The following is a 7,991-nucleotide window of genomic DNA, read 5'->3' as shown; positions in this document are numbered from 1 at the left end:
AAATAGAGGGATATGGGGGCAAATTGTGAGAGAACAGGGCCAAATAGCAAGTCCACCACATCTGGACCCCAGCACTGTTGCTCTATAGTGTACCCCAGAAAGCGGAATATAAATAAGTCCTGTAATGAATGTTGTTTAAGCTCTTTACCCTAGTGTGTGCGTGCGTGCGTGCGTGCGTGCGTGTCTGGGGAAGATCCATTTGAAAAAAGTAGAACTAGAGTTTAATGGGTGGGTATCCCTTATTCACTGTAGGGATTACACTGTAGGGAAAAGAGAGCATGCATGTTGGGTTTATGGCAGCTCCCACATAAACAAATGACAGGAAATGACTTCCCATACACCAATCGAATATATAGAATACAGGACGTTGAATCTGTAACTGTATATAGAACTATGTACCTGGCTCTGTGCTGCAATGGTTTCTTCCAGCCTGTGCCCAGGTGATGATGTCATGAAGTGAGGGCATGAGACCTCAACCGTTGGAAAGTGACCGTTGGTGAGGAGACTTTGAGAGAGAGAGGAGAGAGGAGAGGAGAGAGCTTTGTGCAATTTTAGAGAGAAAATGAAGCGGATTCATCCAAATTTCGGCGTTTCGTACCCTGGACAATCAAAGAAGAAAGGAAGAAGAACAGGAAGCGAAGAGAATAAAGATGGAAAGAAGAAGAGAGTGAGGAGTTTGGAGGAGCAGAGGTTACCAGATGAGAGCTGCAGGGAGGAGAAACGGAGAAGGGAGGAGATTGATGAAGGTAAAGGAAAACATTGTTTTTGGGAAATGGGGAGGCCCACATGATTGCCAGCTGCCTATAATTTATTGGGACAATCATGTTTAGAGCTTAGCTACTAACATAGTTGCTAAATTGCACAAGTGGAGTTGTCAATGGCAACTTATCATGAAGAAGCTTGAAACAGTATATTTCAACATGAAATGACTAGAATGATCTGATTGGCTGCTTGGGGTAATTGCACTGGTGCAATTAACACTTCTCCCCATATGTAATAAAAGGCACCAAGTTTGCCCATGAGCACTAACCAATATCAGTCAAGCAGTCTGTAAACAGGTGACCAGTAAATGCTACCTGCTGATTGCTTGCTATAGGTTCTTAGACCTGTGCCCATTGAAATTCATAATCCCATATGTTTATGTATCAGCCCCCAAACCAAAAGGGGTCTGTCTGTGCCTATACGATATTTAAATTGACTACATATTTCACTAAATTGCAAAAAGGAGCAGCCTACATGATTTCCAACTGCCAAAAATTTACCAGTACAATTGCTGTTTAGGACTTTATCATTATCATTTTATTATTTTAGTATTTTTTCTACTTTCCTTCCTTAGTAACGCTATTGTTTATGTATAGTTTCATATCAGTCGGGTGCTGTTACCATATACAAGCCATGGGCCATAGTTTGCCATGTATTTTGAAAATCGTCTTTTGGGCTCATTTGGGGTTGGATCTTTACACATCAGAAATTTATAAATGTAACATTATGCACTAGGAACACTAGATGCTGTCACAGTTTATAATGCTGTCAGGCAGATTTAGAAAGCTTATTTTGTCTTAAAATTAATAGTTTTCTTAGGTAAATTAAAAGTTTCTTCTACAAAATGGGTCTATATTGTAAAAGCTCAAAATATTAAAATGTACATGTTTTGGGGGAATCAGCTAGCGCTCAAAGGGTTAAGCACTACATGGAAATGCCTTCCATAATGCTAAGGTTCTTTTATTCTATTAAAGGAACAGACACATTTTAAGGTGTTTTAAGTGTATGGTAGAATATTATACATAAATAATGCAACCGTGTCTAAAGAATCATAGTAATACTATATTTACTATAGATGATTACATGTGCTATAAATAACATCTCTTTTTGTCACCAGGAGGAACTGACAACGTGAGACCAGCTCAGTCTTCAAGGCTTGACCCGCTCAGTGCCTCCAGCTACGACTTCTTCTCTGTGTTGGGAACAGGAGGATTTGGCAAAGTGAGTGACTGGTTTCCATTTGTAAGTTCTAAATCCTAAATGCGGGAGGAAGACATAGGAATGAGTGTTCTGTGGACTATTTCGAATAATGAGACAGATTCATTCTGGTGAAGAAAAAGTTATTTTGTGTTTTATCACATGAAAACTTATAGGTGAGATTCAATTAGAGTTTTGTACCATAGCATTCATGTTATAAACAGTTACATACGTTTTTCTGAATTTAATCGCATCTCAAATTGAATTTTTACACAATAAACCTTTTTCTTGCTAAATTGAATCTGGTGTAATGTACAAAAGAAATAAAATGCAAAACGGAATAATATTTCCACCAATATATCAATGTGGGAGCACAGGCGGCGCTGTATTTATAAGGGGGCACAGGCAGTGCTGTAATTATAAGGGGGCACAGGCGGTGCTGTATTTATAAGGGAGCACAGGCAGGGCTGTAATTATAAGGGGGCACAGGCGGTGCTGTAATTATAAGGGGGCAGAGGCGGTGCTGTATTTAATCTTAGAGCTCTAAATTCAGTATTGATTAACTCTTTTCTTGCCTTTTTTAGGTAATACTGGCCAAGATAAAAGACAGGAAGCCATATGTTGCTCTAAAATACATCAAAAAATCAGAGACAGAATACGAGAGCATTGTGACCGAGGCACAAGTCCTAAAGATCTCAAGGGACTGTGAATTCCTTTGCGGAGGCTATGCCGCTTTTCAAACCCAGGTACAACATTGACTCAGTATTACCATTTAGTCCCATAGATGTAGGGACAGATTGGTCTGCCAGACTAGAAGAGGATCTCCTGGTTAGTCCCAGCCAGGTTACCCATCAACTACCTACAATATTAATAAACTGATGCAATATATTCATATTGGATATTTAATTCACTTTGTGTAACATGTACAGCAATGTTTTTTTACTGATAAAACCCAGTGGACTCCTTGTCCAATTCTATTTACATAGTTACATAGTTAAATCGGGTTGAAAAAATACAAAGTCCATCAAGTTTTACCCCTCCAAATGAAAACCCAGCATCTATACACACACCCCTCCCTACTTTCACATAAATTATATATACCCATATCTATACTAACTATAGAGTTTAGTATCACAATAGCCTTTGATATTATATCTATCCAAATCATCCAAGCCACTCTTAAAGGCATTAACTGAATCAGCCATCACAACATCACCCGGCAGTGCATTCCACAACCTCACTGTAAAGAACCATCTACATTTCTTCAAATGAAAGTTCTTTTCTTCTAGTCTGAAGGGGAGGCCTCTGGTACGGTGATCCTCTTTATAGGTAAAAAGGTCCCCTGCTATTTGTCTATAATGTCCTCTAATGTACTTGTAAAGTGTAATCATGTCCCCTCACAAGCACCTTTTTTCCAGAGAAAACAACCCCAACCGTGACAGCCTACCTTCATAATTTAAGTCTTTCACACCTCTAACCAGTTTAGTTGCACTTAGTTTCTGCACTCTCTCCAGCTCATTTATGTCCCTCTTAAGGACTGGAGTCCAAAACTGCACTGCATACTCCAGATGAGGCCTTACCAGGGACCTATAAATAGGCATAATTATGTTTTCATCACTTGAGTTAATGCCCTTTTTTATGCAAGACAGAACTTTATTTGCTTCAGTAGCCACAGGATGACACTGCCCAGAATTAGACAACTTGTTATCTACAAAAACCCCAAGATCCTTCTCATTTAAGAAAACTCCCAACACACAGCCATTTAGTGTATAACTTGCATTTATATTATTTTTGCCAAAGTACATAATCTTGCATTTATCAACATTGAACCTCATTTTCCAGTTTGCTGCCCAGTTTCCCAGCTTAGACAAATCACTCTGCAAAGTGTCAGCATCCTGCATGGAACCTATAGTTCTGCACAATTTAGTATCATCTGCAAAAATAGAAACAGTACTTTCAATGCCCACCTCCAGGACATTAATAAACAAGTTGAAAAGCAAGGGACCTAGTACAGAGCCCTGCGTTACTCAACTAACAACACTAGTCCAATTAGAAAATGTGCCATTTACCACTACTTTTTGTAGTCTATCTTTTTAGCCAGTTCTCTATCCAGGTACAAATACTATGCTCCAGGCCAACATTCCTTAATTTAACCAGTAACCTTCTGTGTGGCACTGTATCAAATGCTTTAGCAAAGCCTAAGTAGATCACATCCACTGCCATCCCAGAATCGAGGTCCCTACTTACCTTCTTAATTGGTTTTATATGTATGTGTACCAACTTGTATGTGTTATTTGTTTGTGTAACCAGCGGCATGCCTTTTTCGTAATGGAGTTCCTGAGCGGGGGAAGCCTGGAAGACCAGTTGGAAAAACAAGGCAGCCTAGACATGGACAGAGTCCTGTAAGTAGCACATGTGGTAAATTGTAATAGTATAATATCACTAAGAAATAGTTGTTTTTATACCAATTAAACATATGGGAGGAAATTAATAAATGGCCTAAAGTTTGCAACTTGGCTAATAGCTATTAAACAGACAGCACTTTTTTATTACAGCACCCCATATATTTGCTCCTTTTTCATTCCATAAAGCACATTTAGCAAATGTAATAGTCAATTATTTTTCATTTTCTGAAATGAAATAAATGAATGGGAACATATTATAGACTAATCGTTATGGATTTAACCATTATTTCTTTGTTTAAAAGGTTCTATTCAGCAGAGATGGTCTGTGGCCTGCAATTCCTGCACAGCAAGGGGATCATCCATCGGTCAGTATAGATTTCTTCATCTCTGTAACTTTCTACAGCAGAGGCCACACACAGGTTGCTCTGCAGATCATCAGCCCTTGTCTTCTTCTGTGTAACTCCTTTATTCTCTGTATTACAGAGACATCAAACCGTGTAACATCTTATTGGATCACCAAGGCCATGTTAGGATCTCAGACTTCGGCCTTGCTGTACAAAACATGTTCGAAGGTGATACCATCACGGACCGGGTCGGAACTATGGAATACATGGCCCCGGAGGTAAGACATGGAATTACAGTATATTTACAGTAGAAACTGAGTTAAAACAAGAAGTAAAGGAGAATATGGCAAGGACAAAAAAAACTATTTCTAGCTGATGTTTTATATACATAAATGTTATACAAATAGGCAACTTTGGCTTTATCTAGATTGTTTTTTTTTTTATCTCTGAATATATCTGCATGTCTGTATTTACGGCTTTTCACAGGCTAATAAATTAGAAAGCATAAATAGCACATCAAAACACCAACCCTTATGTGTCATAAAAGGCAGAACAATTGACTGGAGTAGTAACCCACTGCAGCCAAAAAAGACGTTTGCTTTTAAACAGGTGACCAGCAAATATTTCAAGCTGATTGGTTGATATTGGCGACTAGACTAGCAAAAACTTTTTTTTTTTCATATATTACATTACTTACATGATAAATGATATTACTTGCTTAGTTTATGCCACCCATGTTTTGCCAGGCATCATCCATACTGTGTGTGATAGGTTGTTTAATGTGATGGACAGCTAAATCTATTGAATTCTGTTGTTAACATAATCCCAGTAAACATACACAGAGGATGCCATGCTGCTCCTAAGCTATAACTCTCCTTTCTTTTCAAGATCCTGCAGAAAAAACCATACAATGCAGCAGTCGACTGGTGGTCCTTTGGCATTACCATCTGTGATATGGCCACTGGAGAGATCCCATTTAACAACAACATTGATTCCACCATCAACGATGAGCCTGAAATACCCAACTGGCTGGATGATGATCTAATAGATCTGCTGAAAAAGGTGGGTAGTAGTAACAGAGGGAGAGAGGTACAGTATTTAACAAAAATGTATTTATGCCCCATTTCCATAGCATTGCCTTAGTTAAAACATTGTATCACCTTTGCATTCTTATAGGGTAATACAACAACTTGAATGAGCTACAAGAGTTTTATGTCACATTCTGAAACCACACGTTCTATAATGTATCATAAAAACCTGTCCTGGACTGAATGACTGTTGTCAATTTAATTCCAACTAACCTACTAGCAATTTGAATAATTAACTTGCAAACCTATCAATCATATGCAGTGATTTCATTGATGGGTATTTTAGTGAGTATAAAATCTGTGGTATTAAAATAATTGCCCTTTGAACTTTTAGCTCCTTAAAAAGAAGCCGAGGCGACGGCTCGGGGCCAGAGGAGACATCAGGTGCCACCCGTTCTTTGAGCCCATCGACTGGGTGGTGCTGGAAGAGGAAGGAGCAGAGCCCCCTTTCCAGCCAGGCACAGTAAGTACATGATTTGTGACAGATGAATGTGAAAGCAGTGGGTTCATTTCTGGAAGTCATTTAAACATTAAACACATAAGTCACCATATTCACACAGACATGAATATCTATACACATAAGGAAGATGTCTCTGCAAAAACATCACTATTGCACTGCTATTTTTAAAGGCTCGATGTTTTTATTGTAATCTTTATTGTACAATGATATGAAATACATGGCAGAGACACAGAGAAACTGCTATTTTTATAACCAAAAAAAAAAATCTAAAAAAAATCTAAAAGCAAATACAGAGATTGTTTTCTTGCTCATAACATGTTTTGTAACATCTGAACTAAAATTATTTTTACCTTTTACACAGCCGTCAGCAAAGCTTTTCAGCCCATACGATGGGAATCTGTCGTTCCTCGAGTCCCAGGAGAATGAAGCCACATCAACGGACAATAATATCGTCTCTGGCCTTTCATTCATAAATTCCTCCTGGCTGGAGTAAGTATGTATGAGAGTGAGTAATCCAGCCAGTCATAATAACATGCTGTTCCATCTAGAATAGGCATATAAGATCAGAGGATAGTGGGCATATCTGAAGGCTTCAAGATCAGCTCCACCTGCTGCACAAAAGCCGTTCCATCTTCTGCATTTCCCGGGCACACGATCAGCTCCATCTTCACTCTAAGTCACCATCCTTCAGAGATTCCATGGTAAAATCAGGTTTTGGAATCCTGGAGTGGCTCATCTGGTAAGTAATAAGGTGGGTATCTATATGTGTGTGAATGTGTGAGTGAACGTGAGATATGAAAGGATAAGGGTGTAACAGAAGGCAAACAGAGTCTAAGATCACAGCCTGTTTGTCTTCCTGCACATCATGTCTATAGACCCCAATACCCTGTTAGTTTTGTATATATTTCTGTAGTTCTCAAATTTGTGTAGAAATTAATGGCAAGGGTTTTTTCCCTATCTGAAGTAAGATGGGGTTTTTTTTACCTTGTCCTGTTAAGTTGTTAAACGAGCAAAGGGTGGGACGTCATAGACACGTGCAGTTAAAACCTCGTTTGTTGTCTTTGTTTGTCACGTTTGTCCTGTTGTGTGAGGCGTTACACCCGGCGTGCCGGTAACAAGGTTGAAGCCTTGGCGTGGCGTTACTGCTCACATGTATAAACATGTGCTAATTCAACCAGTGCAGTGTGACTGTGATGTGTTGTTTATTGACAGGAATTTAGTCTTTTTTGTTGAATACTACATTTATCTAGGTCTACATTGTGTCTCAGATTTAATATTGAGCTTTTAACATTCATTTAAAGGAATTCATCAAATGTCAGTAGATGTAGTTATATTCTGGTACAATTGCAGTTGGTCATCATTTTTATTGTTTTAGACTCAAACACTCTTTAAGGCAATTTATTGAATCTGACTACTAATGCAAGGCAATACCAAAATCTATACACCTCTTCACAAATGTATAGGTAGATTTTGGCCTGTGTGACTTTACACAGGTGGCTGTCAGTAATGTGAATGCAGGTGGAAGAGGCTCTCAGCTTATCCTACTCCATCTCATATTCACAATAGCACAGGCACATGTACTCACTGTCACTCTCATTTTTATTTACACTTTCTTACTTTCCTAGTGCACATTCTTGCACTAATTCACCCAAATGTATAGACTCCCTCTTTCATGGTCAGCCAAACTGTTTCTATGGCACATCAGCAAACTCCCATGCACTTTCACACTCATGGT

Source organism: Xenopus laevis, chromosome 7S (genome assembly GCF_017654675.1).
Source record: "Xenopus laevis strain J_2021 chromosome 7S, Xenopus_laevis_v10.1, whole genome shotgun sequence".
In the NCBI taxonomy this organism is placed as follows: Eukaryota; Metazoa; Chordata; class Amphibia; order Anura; family Pipidae; genus Xenopus; species Xenopus laevis.
Note: the sequence above shows the minus strand (reverse complement) of the source record.